The sequence below is a fragment of the Camellia sinensis genome, chromosome 8 (assembly GCF_055761805.1).
Source record: "Camellia sinensis isolate YWXY chromosome 8, ASM5576180v1, whole genome shotgun sequence".
Lineage (NCBI taxonomy): Eukaryota > Viridiplantae > Streptophyta > Magnoliopsida > Ericales > Theaceae > Camellia > Camellia sinensis.
Window position 1 is genome coordinate 130,410,876 of NC_138968.1, and position 20,173 is coordinate 130,431,048.

Consider the following 20,173-nt stretch of genomic DNA (forward strand, 5'->3'; position numbering starts at 1 on the left):
TATTGTTTGAATGGTGGTTCATGTCGTGTTTCCCTTATCTTCCCCTCATTGTTGGTTATTGGGTTGTAGTTATGTGTTTGGAAAATGTTGGTTGCTTGTTTTTCCAAACTTTTAGTTGCTCAGAATTTGACTCTTCTGCTCGAGCGGGGCTTCTGAAATTTTGCTTTACCCTCGAGCGAGCATTCGGGCACTCGAGCGAGGTCTCTGTTTGCAAAAGTACTGGAGGAGCGTATTTTACGCTCGAGCAGGAGTCTGTGTCTGACGCTCGAGCGGGGCTTTCCACGCTCGAGCGGACCACGTTTCATTAGCTTGAGAAAGTGACATTTCAGATCACTTTTGCAATCCTCTCTCTCTCTCTCTCTAAAACTCTCCAAGATCCAGATCTGAGCTTCTCTCTCTAGAGATCATTTTCTTTCTTTGATTTCTCCAAATCCATTGGGATTTTGGTTATAGTTCCTTCATCAAAGTTGTATAACTTCTCCAGGGTTTCGTTTTATGCAGTGAAGATCGAGTTTCGACATTGTAAATTTTGGGGGTTTCAGCACTTTTTTTCTTCAAACTTGAGGTAGGGATTTTTCTTTGAGTTATATATATGTTTTTGCAAGATGTAGATGATTTTCGAAATCATCCTTTGATTAGTTTTGAAAATTGATTGTTGATTCAAGAAGATGAGTAATTTTAAAAGTGGGTTTACTTCATTTTCCTTTAAAAATAGAAATTGAGAGTTTTTGAACCATGTTGATGAAAGAAAGATGTTTTTGGTGAGATTTTTTCAAATATTTGAAGATGAATGGTTTTTGATGAGAAAACCTAGAAATTGGAGATTTTTTTGAAAGATGTTGAAAATCTTTAGAATATGTTGTTATATTTATTTTATGTGCCAAAATAAATGATGCTTGAAAATTGTTTATTTATTACATATAAATGATGGTTTTCCATCGAATAGGAGAATTGTTGAAGTTTTGGAAATTGTTGTTTAAAAGTGTTGATATAGTCTTGAAATGATTAAGTTGTTGGAAATGTTTGAAATGTGAGAATTATGTTATGCCTCAGATGAATTGAAATAAAAGTATTTATTCACCTTGTGAAACTGCATTGTATTATTAATCATTGCATTGGCATATCAATTCATTTGATAATGAAGAGCTTTGGAATTTGATTTGGAAACTTTGCATTTAGAAAAGAATGTTGAGAAACAAGTTTTCATGAAATGGTTTTGGGGTAAATACGGTGGCAAGTCTTGAAAGGTAGTGTAGATTATAGGTGTCAAGCCTTCCAATTAATATTGGTAAAAATGACAGACTAGAGGTGTCGAGCCTTCCTGCTAATACCGGTAAAAATAACAAATTGGTAGTACTGGTATAGTCTACTTGCAGATACTAACCTAAGGATTTACGGAGTTGTATTTACCACCCCTTGAACAAAATGGATAAATGTGGAACAGTTGAAATTGCATGGCATCATTGAGCATGATGGTTTTTGAATAAATGAAGATGTGTTTTTTTTTTCAAAATAGCATGGCATGGTATATGCATTCATCTCTTAAGACTTGTGTAAAATGTACATACTTTGTTAAGAATTCTCTACTGGGCTTTATGCTCTCCGTACGAGATTTTTGTGCAGGAAAATATGTGGTGATTCCGTCTAACTGAAGGTGTGGAAATGTGTGCAGAGAGCATGATGTGCTCATTTGCTGTGATTTTGATTGTAAGCCAAGGGCTTTGTATGTGTGGTTTGAATAACCATTTTGTGTAACCAGGCTCAAGCCTTGGAAACTTGTAAACCCTTGGGGGTATTCATTGTTTAATTAGTTATTGTTGGATTAACTGTATTATCGCATGAAGACTATTTACATCATGTAATGCAAGTATGAGGCTTTATTATCAGTTTTACTTTAAAAGCCATGATTATTGTATTATCAATTGGGCATGAAAATTAGGGCGTTATAACTTGGTATCAGAGCTACCGGGTTTGAATACTTGGAGCTCCTGGGAAGTGGTTGTTTAACCACTATGGATTCATTTAGCATGCTTAGGAAGTGTTATGCATTTTGTGATTATGTGATAACATACTTATGTGACTAAATGGGTATGAGATTGGACTTTTGGGATGTTGTTTGCGCCTGTTAAATTCCTTGAGGTCTCGTTAGAAGGGTATTTGATCAATACTCATTCTACTAAGAATTCTTGATTTTTCGTGGGACGAATTTCATCATAAAAGAATTGTCCGTATGTGTTTACATGACTGAGTGCTTATGTGGAGTGATATTGAATTGTGTATATGGTAGAGAAATGTATGAAATTGTTGTAGTCGAGCGTGTGAGTCAAGTTACGAGCACATATGAGTTAATGTGCTAAATTATTTCTCTTGTATCCTTTATTAGGATGTCAAGAAGGAGTCAAGTCCGTGGTGGTAGAGGCGGGAGACGTGGTAGGGCTCACCGGGGTGTGCATGAGGTACCGGTCCAAGAGATTCTGGTACAAAAGGAAAAGTTAGGCCAAGATAATGTAACAAGCGGAACAAGTGGGTCATATCGCAATAGAGACCCTAGCCCGAGAAATGGCAGGGGCTATGAACTTGTTGAAGGCGGAGAATCAAGCCCGAGAGAACACTGCGGAGTTAAGGGTGAGTTTTCTCACTAGAGAGTTTTGTGGGCCAAACCGGATGAGTTCCATGGTGGCCCCAAGCCTAAGAAAGCGGATGAGTGGCTCAAACAAACTGTGAAGACATTTGAGATGCTTCATATAGATGATAGCGAGTTAAGAGTGACTCTAGCGAGCTACTACCTTAAAGGAGATGCGGGTCAATGGTGAAAATATGCCAAGGGTAGAGTGGAGCCGTCACAGGAAGCCTTTGTGGCTGCTTTCTAAGATAAGTATTTACCTCCCGCTACTAGGGAGAGATTGAGGCAAGAGTTCAAAGACCTCAAACAACTCGACATGACCGTGGCCAAGTTCGGGGCAGTCTTCTCTAGTTTATCTAGGTTTACACCAGAGTTGGTGGCAACGGAAGAGCGCCGTTGCATTGAATTCGAGAAAAAAGTTAAAAATCAAAATTTTCTTTGAGATTGTTGGGAACATGATTCGAAACTATGACCGTCTTGTACAGTCGGCGGCATACGTAGAAATTTCTGTACAAGCCGAGGAGGAGAGACTTCGGAGTTCGAGGCCTAGAGTCCAAGAGTCTCAAGGAGACTATAGGCAGAATAAGAGGAGCAAGGGCACTTTTTCATCCCAGCCCCAACCACAATAGTCTAAATCCACTTTTCTGTTGCCTAGTTCGGGTTCGGAAAAATGTACATCGGGTGGCTTCATGTGTTTCAAGTGTGGCCAGCCAGGTCACAAAGCCTTTTCGTGCCCACAGAAGGGATGAGGGCAGCTGACGTTACCGCTACCACCTAACCGATCTCAGATTCAGTCTCAGTCTCAGAATGGAGACCAGGGATTTAATTATTATCAGTGTGGTTAGTCTAGGCATATGAAGAGAACTTACCCTCAGTTGGGAGGCGCACCTGGCGCATTAGGATCGAAGCAGACTCAGAGCCACCAGCAAGCTCATTCAACTTAGGCTTCACGAGCAATTCAACAAGCCGCTTCGGCATAGTCAGTACAACAGGCCTATGCACCGAGAAGGAAGCAAGTTAATTAGAGGCCACAGGGGCGCGTGTATGCTACTACCGTGCCAGAACAGTTACCAGAATCTTCAATTGTGAGAGGTACTTTTGTTATGTGTAATTCTTTGGCTAATGTGTTGATAGATACGGGTGCATCTCATTCATTTATATCTATTGCATTTGCTTCTGCATTGGGGTTAGAAGTAGCACAGTTAGTGTCTCTACTTAGAGTAGAGTCACTTGTTAGGGGTACAATTGATTTAGACCGGGTTTGTCATGATTGTGAAATAGAAGTTTCCGAGCGTTGACTTTCGTTTGCTTTTGTGTTGCTAGATATGTCGAGTTTTGATGTCATTTTAGGCATGGACTGGTTGTGTTCTTATCAAGCTGTGATTGATTGTTGCTGTCAGAGAGTTACAGAGTGCGCTTCGAGTGGTGATCATTTCTATTTTCTGGGGAACCGAGTTGATAGAACCTTGTCGCCAGTTGTTGACCCTCGTAATAGGAGCAAACTTAGTGGCCTTCTTGCAACTCTCTTGGGTAGTGAGAGTGACGGGGCTCGTGTTGAGTTACCAAGGGTAGTTTGTGAATATCCGGATGTCTTTCCAGAAGATCTTACTAGTTTACCACCTCACCGGGAGATCGAGTTCTCCATTGAATTAGTACCTGGCACGGCACCGATTTTCATGTCACCGTATATATTTGCACTTGCCGAATTGCATGAGTTAAAGATTCAACTCCAAGAACTTTTAAACAAGGGCTTCATTCGCCCTAGTACATCACCTTGGGAAGCGCCAGCTCTCTTTGCAAAGAAGAAGGATGGGTCATTGCGGTTGTGTATTGATTACCGCAAGTTGAATAGAGTTACAGTTAAGTACAAGTATCCTCTACCCAGAATAGATGATTTGTTTGACCAACTTAGAGGGTCTCGTTGCTTCTCAAAAATAGATTTGAGGTCGGGGTACCATCAGTTAAGAGTCTGGAAGGAGGATATTCAGAAGACGACCTTTCGTACTTGTTATGGCCACTATGAATTCCTTTTAATGCCTTTTGGGTTGACCAATGCACCGGCTTCTTTTATGGATTTGATGAACAAAATTTTTCGAGAATACTTGGACCGTTTAGTGGTCGTCTTTGTGGACGACATCTTGATTTATTCAACCTCTGAAGAGAAACATGAGACTCACTTGCGGGTAGTGCTGGGTTTACTTAGTGAGCACGAATTGTATGCTATAGACCGCCCGAACTTCTCCGCGCGCCCCATTTTTCGGAGAAGGCGCGGATTAGGTTTTAGCTACTACAGTTCGGACTCCTGTCACGGTTCTGAATCTAATCTCACAAAATGCAATGTGAGACTGATAAGCACCAAAGAAGTCCAATCTGACAAATCGTTTTGGAAAATCAGATTTTAAATCAAATTATGCCAAACTAGATTGCTTTGCCAGATTATAGAGTCGCCACCTAAATATTTTATTTTGGAAAATTTTGGAAACCCTGACTCGTGCCAAAAGCCATGTGTCCGTTATCACCAAAGTTGCCTCGGCTCGGGAACTTGGATACGAGAGGGGAAGGTCATGAAATGAGCACCCCCGCTCGCCCGATCAAAGGATCGGCCTCTACTAAGTATGATATGTTGTTTAATAAACCTCATATGTTCTTATCTAGTTATTATTCTAGCTTTACTATGTGATGCGCACAACATACAAGTATAGCTTAAATCACTCAAATTGGAACAAAAGATCTCATATTTATTTTTGAAAAATGGTTTGAAAGTGCTACTCGCAAGTAGGCTAAAGCGTGGATTTGCCACCCTCAAGTGGGCTTTTAAACATGATGATTTGCCACCCTCAAGTGGGCTTAAAACTCGCATCTTGATGAATTATTCCAATTCAAGTAATGAAGCCTTCATCCACAGGCATTCATTCAGTTTATCACTTAAGCAAATAGCCTCATGGTAAGCATGCTAAACATGAAAATCACTTACACTCATGCAAGGATGCTAAAGCATAAACACTTATAGTGTCTAATGCAACACATGCAACAGTGCAACTAAATAAGCTCGGCTATCTAAGATGGCATATGAATGCAACACTTGATAACATGCTTTGGAATACGTATTCAAGTAAGTGTATTGAAATACAATCCAGTTTGAATGATGCGCCGAGCCCGGTGCATGCAAAACAAATGAATGATGCACGCATGCAAGCATAAGGTATGCTAATTGAGATATGCCCTAAAACTAACCACTGAAAGCGGAAAAATAAAAAGGAGAAAGACGTGGGGTTGGAAGACATTCACACACACACGCACACTTATTACAACATTTGCCATCTCTACTGGAGGGTCCGAATGAATAAGCTACGCTAATCTAAGCTAAGCCGAGCTAACTAATCCAATTAAACTAATTAGACTAATTATTACAAATCAATAAAGAAATAGCTAAACTAAGCTACTTAATTATTACAACACTTAATTAATTAACAAATTAATCAAATTACAAATTCATGTTAACTAACAAGAAAATGCATTAAACAATGTTGTCCCAGCTCTGTTGGAAATTAGGAGATGCATGCCTCGGCTCCCGTCCCGAAAAGCTCTCCAAATGCTCTTTAGAGGCTCTGTCTGCAGGGTGTCCTTAAGAACTTGCTGCTGAATCTTACCAAATCAAAGCTGGGAAGTGCACCAGTGGCCTGCCGGCCATGGAGGCTTGCTGCCAGCCATCTGCCGGCCAATGATGGGCCTCTGCCGGCTAACAATGCATGGGTGCCGGCCATCAATGTGGCACTGCCGGCCATCGGTGTGCTGTGACACCAAACTGCAACAGAGCACAAAATAGAGGAAATAGAGGGTCTCCTTAGGGCATGTGTGTACTGTGCCACTCCATATCATTTCAAAACATCAAGGGAGAGGCACTATTGGATCCAAAACCATCAATCAAGCATCTCAATGCATGATGGCCAAGGGTCCAACTTGCACAAGTTTAATGAATGCGATGCAAACAAGACTCTAAATCCACTACCTCATCATGGATGATCAAAGGCAACAGAGACAAAGGGGATTGGTTCACTTTCATCACCTTGAGTATGAAGTGGACTAACCCACCTTGTGTTCAACATAATGTCCGGTTGAACACCATGCAATGCAAACAACATGCTATGCAAACAACTTGCTAATCTTGACATGTTAAGGTGGCATGCACAAGACTCTATCATGTAAGCAATGCATGCAAGACATGTTAAGGGGCCAAGAGCACTAAAGTAAGTGAAGAACATTTGCACATGAGGCATGCACTATCAATCTCAAATGGTCAAACCAGCTATGGACAGACCTAAGATACTCCAAAACAGTGGCCAAAACACACTAAAGCTTAGGCACAAAAAGCAAGAAATGCATGCTCATATGCACAAAGCTTAACTTTCAAACACATTGAAAGAATGATATATATGAGAGCATGACAGAGGTACAAGCACTGAAATCATATGCCAAATGATGGCATATCATGCAAACAACACAAGTATAGTATGTTAGGGTCCTTAGAACTCAAAACTAATCAAGGGCTTTACACAAGAACCATACTAAGTAATGCTCAAATGACCTTAACCATTCAAAACAGACTTAAGGCATGTTAAAACAGTAGCAAAAACATGCTAGGCTTGCAACATAGATGGCAAGAAAGGTATGCTCATGTATTGGCTCACAAACAAGGCATCAAAGCACAACTCTCAAATACATTGAAAGAGTGATACATATGAGAATATGACAGTGAAACATGCTCTGAAATCACATATCAGATGATGCCAAATCAAGCAAACAACTCAAGCAAAGCATGTTAGAGGACTCAAAACACAAAGCTATTCAAGGTATTTGCACTATAGCTATACAAAATATGAGCCAAAGGACCAAGGCCACTTCAAACAAAGTTTAAGCATGTTAAATAAAGGCCAAAAACTTGCTGGAGTAGAGTCAACACATGCTAGATTAATGGGCTAAAGTAGCAAGTATGCAAAACTAGTGAGCAAGGTTACACTACAAGTGCAAAGAGCAAGAAACCAATGATCAAACAAGCCAAAAACAGAGTTATGGAAGGTCTAAAAAGTCACAAAATCATGCTTGAACAAAGCCACAAAGAAGTAGAAACACATGCTAATTTGGTAAGCAATCAACATATGCAAACAAGACAAGAGGAGAGGAAACCACACCCTCCTATTTGGGACCCCAAAACCACTTTTCCATCACTGAAATTCCTCTGGAATTCAGTGGTTAAAAGGCCAAAAAGAGATAGCTTGGATAGCCTTAAAAGGTGGTACAAAAGCTTAGCAAATAAGAAACCAAAGAGGGTAGACCACCCCTAACCCCAACAAGGACTCAAACCAACATTTTTAACACTTAAAAATAGAGCTTTTTGTAGTTAACAAGCAAGCCTAAAATAGCATGAAAAGGTGGCTAAGATGGTATACAAAAATAAGCTTAAAAAGGGAATATGCTCACCCTTGTAGCATAGCAGCAAAACAACAATCTTTGAGCCAAGAATCAACCTTCAACAGCCCAAATAAGACCCTCAAGCACCTCAGCAACAAGGTAGTGGTGTTTGGCTAAGAGGTTGTGTCCAAAAATGAAGAGAAAACACACTTTCATGCAATATATATATATATAAAGAGAGAGAGAGCTCTAGAGAGAGAGGCAATTTTGTCTCCCAAAGTTCAGCCCCCTCAGCAAGGGAGAGGGACCTCCCCTTATATAAGCAATGCAAGCAAAAGCTTGCTTGACAAGCTTAAGGCTTGTTTCCATCCCTCCATACATATGGAGGATGCCTTCAATGCCCAACAGCTGGCTCAAAAATATCTAAAATATATCTGTTGAAATAAGGGTGGCCAGCCGGCCGGCCATCAGTGGTGGCTGGTAGTGCCTCATTGATGGCCGGTAGGCCTCATCCATGGCTGGTATGCCTGAATGCATGGCCGGCAGTGCCAAAAAGTGGCCGACAGTGCATCACAAGAAACATGCTGAAAAGACCAGCACATGGTCCAAAAATGGGGCAGAAAGGATACAGGGTTTGGAAAGCTCAAACCTGTGACATCCCGCCGTGAAATTCGAGTACCCGACAAGCAATCAAACTTGTCACCGGATGTACCTGCAAGAACATCTAAGTCTTGAGGACGGTCAAAAAAATGGGGTGTCTACATATGCCAAATTTAAAAAATGCAAGTTTTGGTTAACAGATGTGAAGTTTTTGGGGCATGTAATGTCTAGAGAGGAAGTGACTGTGGACTCCTCAAAGATGGATGCCGTACAAGATTGGGAACAACCCAAGAATGTTTTTGAAATCTGGAGTTTCTTGGGATTAGCGGGGTATTATCGACGTTTTGTAAGGAACTTCTCTAGACTAGCTGCACCTTTGACTAGGTTGACTAGAAAGGGTATCAAATTTGTGTGGAGTGAGGCTTGTGAAAAGTCATTCCAAGAGCTTAAGACTAGATTGACTACCGCACCAGTTTTGATAATTCCAAAAAGGGGTTTGAATTACACTGTCTATTGTGATGCGTTCGAGGATGGGCTTGGTTGTGTCTTGATGCAAGAGGGAAAAGTTGTGGCCTACGGATCACGACAATTGAGAACTCACGAGAAGAATTACCCTACCCATGATTTAGAATTAGCGGCGGTGATTTTTGCCTTGAAAATTTGGAGGCATTACTTGTATGGTGCGAATTTATGGAGGATTATGACTTTGAGTTACACTATCATCCGGAGAAAGCCAATGTGGTGGCCGATGCTTTGAGTCGAAAATCTGTGAGTAGTTTGGCAAGTGTGACCATTCGGGAATGGGATATGCTAGATGTTATTGGCAAGTTTGATTTGCACTTGGGTGAGTCCGGAGAGAGTGCTACCTTGTTTACTTTGAATGCTCAAGCTACCTTAGTTAGTAAGGTCATAGAGGCACAATGAGGAGACCGTGATGTGGAATTAATCCATGTTAAGATTTCCAATGGAAAGGAAGAGAAAGGTTTGAACGTTCACTCAGATCTGAGTGTACGTTACCTAGACCGTTTGTTTGTACCAGAATCTTGCAGAGAGGAAGTACTTCGGGAGTTCCATCACTCACGCCTTGTGGTACACCCGGGAGGCACTAAAATGTATCATGATCTTAGTCATCAGTTTTGGCGGAGGGGTATGAAACGGGATGTCGCTTTATTTTTATCGAAGTACTTTATTTGTCAACAAGTGAAGGCCGAACACCAAAGACCAGCGGGTTTGTTACAAACCTTACCAATAGTCGAGTGGAAATGGGAGCATGTTACCATGGATTTTGTAGTTGGGCTTCCTAGAACACAACGAGGCAATGACACCGTTTGGGTGATTGTTGATAGGTTGACTAAGTCTACCCATTTTATTCCGATGTGCACCAGCGACTCAATTGAACGATTGGCAGAGTTGTACATTAGAGAGATAGTTCGACTTCATAGAGTCCCTGTGACTATTGTGTCGGATAGAGATCCTCGTTTTATTACCCGGTTATGGCAAAGCCTTCAAGAGGCGTTGGGAACTAAGTTGACTCTTAGCACCGTTTATCACCCTCAAACCAATGGACAGTCGGAACGTACCATTCAGATTTTGGAGGACATGCTTAGAGTTTGTGTCCTTGATTTTAAGGGGCCTTGGGAAAGGCACTTACTATTGATTGAGTTTGCTTGCAACAATAGTTACCAAGCTAGTATTGGGATGGCACCATTTGAGGCCTTATATGGCCGACCTTGTAGATCACCAGTTTGTTGGGCCGAAGTGGGTGATGCACTGTTACTGGGTCTGAAAATTGTTAGAGAGACAACCGAGAAAGTTGTCTCATTCGGAAGAGGTTAGCTACGACCCAAAGCTGACAAAAGAGTTATGCCGATAAGAGGAGCCAACCTTTATCTTTTGAAGTTGGTGACCATGTGTTTCTAAAAATCTCACCAAGGCGGGGTTTGATGAGATTTGGTAAGAGTGGTAAATTATATCCAAGGTTCATTGGGCTTTTTGAGATCTTAGAGCGAATTGGGAAAGTGGCATACCGGTTGGCTTTACCACCACAACTTTTGGCAGTTCACAACGTATTTCATGTATCTATGCTTAGGAAGTATGAACCCGACCCTTCTCTTGTTCTTGATTGGGTTGACTTGGAGGTAGATGATGATGCCTCTTACAAAGAACGACCAGTTCAAATATTAGATACCCGGGAGCAAGTGCTACGGGGCAAAACTATACCGTTGGTAAAGGTGTCGTGGAGACACCATGGGGTTGAGGAAGCAACGCGAGAATGAGAGGTGGAAGTCCGCTCCAAATATCCGAATTTGTTTGAAAATGTTAGAGTTACTTTTCATTGTAATATTCTCTTGTGTTTGAGGGAAATGTATAGAGATTGTTAAATACATGTTGTTATGTATGTTTTTATTTTAAGCATGAAGTTGTTATGGGTTATCATTACCTTTGGAAGAACTTCATGTTGATGAGTAATTGAGAGGCTGTTGATAATGAGGTAACCATGATCTAATGGTGAGATGAAGTTGAGAGCTAATGTTGTGATTTGGAAATGGAAGAGTGTAGTTTTGATCGCTTGAAAAATCTTTATTTGGTAGTTTGATTTAATTTCGGGGACAAAATTCTCTAAGGGGGAGAGGTTGTAGCGATCTTGGTTTTGACCCGTCTCTTGTGATGTTCCGGCCCCGGGTTTGTATTGTTTGAATGGTGGTTCATGTCGTGTTTCCCTTGTCTTCCCCTAATTGTTGGTTATTGGGTTGTAGTTATGTGTTTGGAAAAGGTTGGTTGCTTGTTTTTCCAAACTTTTAGTTGCCCAGAATTTGACTCTTCTATTCGAGCACGGCTTTCTATGCTCGAGCGGGCTTCTAAAATTTTACTCTACGCTCGAACGGGCATTCGGGCGCTCAAGCGGGGTCTCTGTCTGCAAAAGTATTGGAGGAGTGTATTTTACGCCCGAGCACAGGGTTTCACGCTCGAGCGGGAGTCCGTGTCTGAAGCTCGAGGGGGCTTTCCACGCTCGAGCGGACCACGTTTTATTAGCTTGAGAAAATGACATTTCAGATCACTTTTGCAATCCTTTCTCTCTTTCTAAAACTCTTCAAGATCTAGATCTTGAGCTTCTCTCTCTAGAGATCATTTTCTTTCTTTGATTTTTCCAAATCCATTGGGATTTTGGCTATAGTTCCTTTATCGAAGTTGTATAACTTCTCGAGGGCTTCGTTGTGTGCGGTGGAGATCGAGTTTCGACACTGTAAATTTTGGGGGTTTCAACACTTTTCTTCTTCAAACTTGAGGTAGGGATTTTCTTTGAGTTATATATATATTTTTGCAAGATCTAGATGATTTTCGAAATCATCCCTTGATTAGTTTTAAAAATTGATTATTGATTTAAAAAGATAAGTGATTTTAAAAGTGGGTTTACTTCCTTTTCCTTTAAAAATAGAAATTGAGAGTTTCTGAACTATATTGATGAAAGAAAGATGTTTTTGATGAGATTTTCTCAAATATTTGAAGATGAATGGTTTTTGGTGAGAAAATCTAGAAATTGGGAATTTTTTTGAAAGATGTTGTAAATCTTTAGAATATGTTGTTATATTTATTTTGTGTGCTAAAATAAATGATGTTTGAAAATTGTTTATTTATTACATATAAATGATGGTTCTCCATGTAATAAGAGAATTGTTGAAATTTTGGAAATTATTGTTTAAAAGTGTTGATATAGTCTTGAAATGACTAAGTTGTTGGAAATGTTTGAAATGTGGGAATTATGTTATCCCTCGGACGAACTGAAATAAAATTATTTATTCACCTTGTGAAATTGTATTGTATTATTAATCATTGCATTGGCATATCAATTCATTTGATAATGAAGAGCTTTGGAATTTGATTTGAAAACTTTGCATTTAGAAAAGAATGTTGAGAAACAAGTTTTCATGAAATGGTTTTGGGGTAAATATAGTGGCAAGTCTTGAAAGGTAGTGTAGATTATAGGTGTCGAGCCTTCCAGCTAATACTGGTAAAAATGACAGACTAGAGGTGTCGGTAAAAATGACAAATTGGTAGTACTGGTATAGTCTACTTGCAGACACTAACCTAGGGATTTACGGAGTTGTATTTACCGCCCCTTGAACAAAATGGATAAATGTGGAACAGTTGAAATTGCATGGCATCATTGAGCATTATGGTTTTTGAATAAATGAAGATATGTTTTTATTTTCAAAAGAGTACGGCATGGCATATGCATTCATCTCTTGAGACTTGGGTAAAATGTATATACTTTGTGAAGAATTCTCTACTGGGCTTTATGCTCACCCTACGGGATTTTTGTGCAAGAAAAGATGTGGTGATTCCACCTAACTGAAGGCGTGGAAGTGTGTGCAGAGAGCATGATGTGCTCATTTGCTGTGACTCTGATTGTAAGCCAAGGGCTTTGTATGTGTGGGTTTGAATAATCGTTTTGTGTAGCTAGGCTCAAGCCTTGGAAACTTGTAAACCCTTAGGAGTATTTGTTGTTTAATTAATTGTTGTTGGATTAACTGTATTATCGCATGAAGACTATTTACATCATGCAATGCAAGTATAAGGATTTATTATCAGTTTTACTTTAAAAGCCATGATTATTGTATTATCATTTGGGCATGAAAATTGGGGCGTTACACGTTATGCTCACCCTACGAGATTTTTGTGCAGGAAAAGATATGGTGATCCCACCCAACTAGGGGTGTGGAAGTATGTGTGTTGGGTGTACAATGCTCTCATTTTGCTATGACTCTGTGTGTAAGTCAAGGGTTGTGTTTGTGTGGGTTTGAATAACCGTTTTCTGTAACTAGGCTCAAGCCTTGGAAACTTGTAAACTCCTAGGGGGTATTTATTTGTTTAGTTACTTGTTGTTGGATTAATGTATTATTGCATGAAGAACTATTGTATCATGTAATATAAGTTTGGGGATTTATATTCGGTTTTCCGTGAAAGAGCCATGATTGTTGTATTATCATTTGGCCTAGAAATTTGGGACATTACAGCCCACCTCAAGTAGCCTACAAGCCGCGGACCATTTTTACACTCCTACCCTTAACCTTTCTTAACTTTCCAGTGTTTCCTTTTGTCTCACATTTATCTGATTTTGTCTTTTCCAAAAACAAAGCTAATTAAACACAAAAGGCTAAGAGTCTTGATCTCTTATCACTCTTTGTCTCTTTTCTTTCTCTTCTCTCTCATCAACTCATTGTTTCTATTGGTTAATTTTTTTTTTTGGTTGACCCTCTCTCGTCACTCGATTGGTTGCTTCTCTCTCTACTCTTGATCTCTTGTCTTTCTCTTAAAAGAGTGACAGTCCATCTTCAACCTTAGAGGTGTCATGACCCAAACCCGCCCCTATAGGTTTAGCATCGTAACTGGCCAATAATCCTTGAATTACCGAAGGCCTCTGAACAGATTAACAAAAATAAAGGGGCTAGCGGAAGAAAATACATAAATATAATTGTCCAATGAGCTGTGCTGACTTATATGAAACAGAATATTAAAAGTTTATATACATATCCGATAGTCAACCATACATTATACCCACACACATTACAGTATCTTAAGTACAACCAACTTAATCACATCCAATCTCATACATATACAGAACCAAAAGGACTGACCACAGGACACTTCGGGAACCTCTACGTGAGGCGCAATGGTTGGCTGACAACAGAAACACAGTTCCAGAAAAAAGCTTTCGGGCTTGAACTCCAGAATGCTCACCTATATACATATATATACAAACAGTGAGCTAAAGCCCAGTGAATAACATTAAGGTAAAGGGGTTAGTGAACGAAATCCGAACATATCATAAGTGGAAACAGATCATAGTATAATCATTCTCATATCAGAACATAATAATGGTACATCCCATAGAACACATCACAGAATGTAATAACCCTCACGCTATCCTAGCCGTACTCATATGCATTCATGTGATTTTGTCTTGTAAGTTGCGTTTCAAGTCTTGTCCTTATTCGTTTAAGTGTTACAGCATGTTTTGTACCTTGCTTGGTGTGAGTTTAGCTGAGGTCGTCTTCATGTCTAGAATTATCTTGGAACCACTTTGTTTGACCTCCACCTTTGCCCCGACATATTGGCCGAGATGTCATTATCTAGGCCGAGGTGTTCATCACCAAGGCCGAGGTGTGAATCATCTAGGCCGAGATGTTACCTTTGCACCCAAGTGATCTTGTCTCGGAGTGGTATGACCTAGACCGAGGTGTGGCACATCTAGGCCAAGGTGTGGCACAGCTTAGTCAAGTGTTGTCCTTCTTAGCCGAGGTCATTATTCCCTTACTTGCCGATGCCTTGCTTTTAGCTGAGATCATTGCCTGCCGAAGTGCCCATGCCATCTTGCTTGTTGAACACACTTTGTCATAGGTTTGTCTTGTCACTCAGCCACCTTTTTGTGTAGCACCAACCAGCCGCTGCCACGTGCCCCTGTAGAGGGTTAAGTCAGCCAGCAGACCTGGAAATGTATCATTTTGCTATATGTCTTTGTTTGTGAGGAGAGAGAAGCTCTAAAAGAAGAAGAAGAAGTTTTAGAGTGAGAGAGTGGGTTTTCGAGCTTGATTCCTAGAAATCAAACCGTTAGATTCGCGCATTGAGATTAGATTCTTGAATCACTTTTGTCGTTCTCATTGATCATCTAGCTGCATTGCACGATCGAACCTGTTCTGCATGTCATGCATCGATTTAAAGTTGGTTTAGAAAGATAAAATAGTGTTCATGTGTTCTTGAAGAAAAAAGTCTTGTTTGATCTGAAAGTTTGCATTAAGATTCATGTTTTTGTGTTTGTTCTCACAAGATCCTTGAATATGGGTACCCAGGTCCATGTTTTTGAACTCATAGCATGAAATCTCAGATTTGTAATAGCAAATTATGACCTTTGCATTCATCTTCCTCATGTTCTTCTAGAGAGGGAAACCCAGATTTTTCCCGACCTCATTTCCTTGAATGTGGCCATCGAGGCAACACCTCGGCAAGGAGGTGTGGGACCTCGGCAAGGAGGTGTGGGACCTCAGCCTAGACTTGGTAGTTGCCCAGCATGTTTTCCCGAGTTAAAGAATTGTGTTTGTTTTGATTTGACTTAGTCTTGAGGAATACCGAGATCATCTGCATGCATGTGAAACTTGTTTGAAAGTGCATTCAGCAGACTTTGCCATGTGTTTGTAGGTTTGGACTTGCCTTGACTCCGACGTTTGAAGAACTAAGTGAGTGGTATTTTTAATAAAGCTATGTTATAATGCTTTGATAAAAGTCTTGTTTTGCTTCGTTTTGGAAAGTAATTGTAAGCATGAATGGTCATTCCTAATTGGAAAATATATTTATATTATCTTGTTTTGATGACATTCTTGGAAGTCCGTACGTGCTAAGGGACTATAAGCACTTGTAGCACAAAGTTTGGAAGTTCGTACGTGCTAAGGGACTATAAACACTTGTAGCACAAAGTTTGGAAGTCCGTACATGCTAGGGGACTCTAAGCTCTAAGCATTAGTAGCACAAGTCCTTAGTGTCAGGGGACTATAATGCAACGGCACCATTAAATTGTCCCTTGTCTTGCCTTGTCTTGTCTTGCTTGCCACTAACGGTTTACCGCGTGGGTTTTGTTTGCCGAGATGTCATCACTTGTATTATAACGATGTTAGTAAGCATCCTTTGAGACTTGACATATTTGGAAGATGGACTTGGTTCATCTCTTGACTTGCACTAATTATGTTGTGTATTGTTTGATAAAGGTCTTGAATACCAGTCATGCAAACCCCTTTATTTTTTATATCATTCACTGAGTATCCAAGCTCACCCTCTCTATATATATGTAGGTGATGAGCAGGAAGGCGGTGACGCCTAGGTGTGACTCGCAAGCTTGTTTTGGGTTTTTGTTATGTCGGCCTAACTTGTATTCATGTCGGCAGTCTTGAAAATCATGCTTCTCGGCTCATAATGCTTGTAATTTACACATGTCGGCTGGAGAAGCCTTTTGATCAAGATGTAATATGTATTTTGTACTTTATTGTATTTGTATCCAAGTTGTAATATTATGTAAAGTTGTATGCCATCCCATATAATCTTACGCATTGCTCTTATGGACCACATGTATTTTTAAATTATTGCTTCCGTGCTTGTGAGCCCCATATATATTTATACTCTGTTTGTGTGTGAATTTTGAAAGTTGGCCTTCGGTAATCTCGGATTACTGGCCATCACGGCACCAAACTACTAGGGGCGGTTTGGGGTCGTGACACAGAACGTCTTTCGACTAGAGTAATCGGTTCCGGATACCGATTAAACACATATTACCACAATGAAGTGGCTAACGAAATCTCGTAATTACTTGTATGTCATGGACCTGCATTTTCTTGTCGTCCCCCATGACTTGGGACTATTTGTGGATGCCATAATAGATTTCAAACTTGGAATGTTCATTCACGTAAACAGATAACATTTCAGAAATCATAACTTATCATATTTCATTTGGAACATAATTCATATGAGCGTATCTTTACGATAACGTTACTCACAATGGTTCCAGTAAGCGGTCAATCATTCCTCGAGTCTTGACCTATAATCACAAAATACATAACACGAGCATGTTTTATCATTACACATTCAAGTGGAAATTAAGGCTTAGCTTTCATTACATTGGTTCTTATTCTTTCTTACCACATTGCCTAAAACACACACACTTGCAGTCTCATAACTTAGTACATTCATTCCTTAGTATGTTTCTAATCCATAACCTCCTTAATATGGCTTAATTAAGGCTTAGGAATGCCTAAGATGCAATGAGGATGCCAAAACATGCCTTGGAACACTTGGAAAAATTTTCTGAAAAAAAGGTCCCCGCTCGAGCGTAGACTTCCTCGCTCGAGCGGACATGCAAAAATGAGAGGGGCCGCTCGAGCGTGACTTCCACCGCTAGAGCGACCTATAAACTTGGACAAGTACTAGTTGGTCGAAATCCACGCTCGAGCGTATCGACAACATGCAAAGGGTTCGCTCGAGCGTCCAAGTGGTCGCTCGAGCAGAGAGCTCATGTCTGAAAAGAAAAATACTGGGAGCTCGCATTCTCCGCTCGAGCGCAGGTTTCCTCGCTCGAGCAGACTATAAAATTCTGGGTTTCCAAAAACAGGGTTTTGAGCTTCAAAATGCAATTCAATGGCTACACTCATGCATAGCTTGATCAAAACACTTGGAAAACTTTTCTAAAACTTCAATATATGATCATTTACAAACCCTTAGCTCAAAACTCGTGGATTTAGCTAAAATGAGTTCAAACTTCCATGTATAAAAGGTTTATAAACTCTTTTTTCTCCAACACTATGGTTTTAACAAAATTGAGCTCAAAGGCTCTATGCATGAAGGAAATCCTTTTCAAAACATGAGTTTAAACTTTAAAACATGACGAATTATACATGCATGTGCCCAATAACTTATGATAACAACATAGATGCTCAAAATCAAACTCAAATGGCAAACCTCTATATATATATGCATGCATGTGAAATTATAATCAAATTCTCTCTCTTCTTGACAAATACACGTGAAATACATGCAAATGATCATAATAACTCCATGAATGCATCTCTCCAACACACAATTTTCATGAATTAATAGTCAAGGGCTTACCCAAATTCTTCAAACACACAAGATCCTTGCCAAACTTGAGCTACTCTAGCAAAATCCCCAACTTCAACTTTAAATCAACACTTTCTCTCTCTAAAATGGAGTCTCTCTCACTCTAAGATGAAATCTCAGATTTTTGCACTAAGGGAAATGAAGAAGATGTGAGCTCACATGAGCTTAAGTCTCACATTTAAAGCTATGATGCCCAAATACCTTAATTAGAACATAAGGCTTGCCAAACGCAACTTAACGAATCGTTCTGAATCAATTTTTAATAAAACTCGCCATATGGTTCTAAAAATTCCAAATAACATATCGGTGTAGCCAATTTCGATTTCGGATGCCGATAAGGCTTTCAATTTTCATTTTAAAGTGGAAAGTCCAAACAAATATTTCTATAAGTAACAGATAGAAGGCCAAATATCATACAATTTACATATTAATCCCATAATTCATTTGATCCACTCAATTAGCATCTTTAATCACTGATTAGTAGCTAATTATGGGTCGAAATTATTACAAGAGATTTTGATTTTCCAGCAATTGTAATCTCCCGAAAATTGAGGTAACTTTATGTTTGTTTATGGTTTCATGTTTTGATTTATTGTTTTTAAAATCTGTTGATTTGATGATGGTTAATTTAGGGTTTGTACTTGTTTCATATTTTCATGGTTTTATTTAATGATCTCAAAATATTTTGATCTGGTGATGTTTTGATTTAGAATTTTTGTTTGGGGTTTTCAACCCTTGTAATTTGACCGTAACCAATCTGAAAAATTGAATTGATGTTTGGTCGATTTCAATAGTCATGTGGTTCGAAAATGGTTTCACCAAATCTGAACCCAACAATGTTTGGTCGGCTGACAATTCATGGCCAAACCCGACTGACCCGTGAACAACCCTAAACAATATCTATTCATCTTTTTTATTGCTAAATTACATATATTTGCACACGCATCACATGTGTACTCACTGCTAATCTATATAAAACTAACACTTCAATTGGTGTAGTTGTCATATTTTTTGTTTTCAAAATATCCCAAAATATGTAATTCGTTTAAACTACCAGATCCAATTGTTTCAAATAATCGTTAACACCTAAATTGGTATAGATTGTTATGTCTTTTCAGTTTTTTTAAAATATTTTCATCTAACTTCTTACCTTATACAAGTGTCCAGATCAAATTCAAATCAAAATTTGTAACTTGTTATAAGGGTGCACAAAATACCCAATAAACCAAAAAACTGATTGGTATAATTTTTTAATACATTGATTTTATTTTGGATTTTTAAATTATCAATCCAATAAGATTAAATTAGTTCTTAATTTAGGACCTACCAATTCTTATAGTTGCTCCACCATTTATATTGAACAATTTGTTTGCACTCCTCAGAAATTTATGTTGCGACTCAAGAAATCTTGCAGATGTAAATACAAAAAAGCTTGTTGATTAAATGTGGGTGTGCTAGAACTTGTGAACCTAGTTCAAGATGTAGGAATTGTTGAATATTTCTAACTTCTAACACAGAGAAATGACTGTGTGTAGCTAACAGGAACTGTCACTAGTTCGGATTTTGCCCCAATGAAGAAAACTTTCAACAAATGTCTAGGTGCCAAAGATAATTAGACTAAAATTGTGACTTGCATTGATGAGAATGAAGTACAATTGATAATCTAAAATGACTAAGTTATGAAACTAAAGGAACTAAACTATTAAGCTATGATAAATGAGCTATGAAGCTAAACTAAGATAATCAAGCTATCAAGCTATGAAGCTAAGCTAAAATAAGTTATGAAGCTAAAATGAATTAAAAGACGTGTATTGAGAGACTCTTGATTAAGTGTGTGGTTGAAGACCTCTTGAATATTGCACTTAAAGCCCTTTATATAGTGTT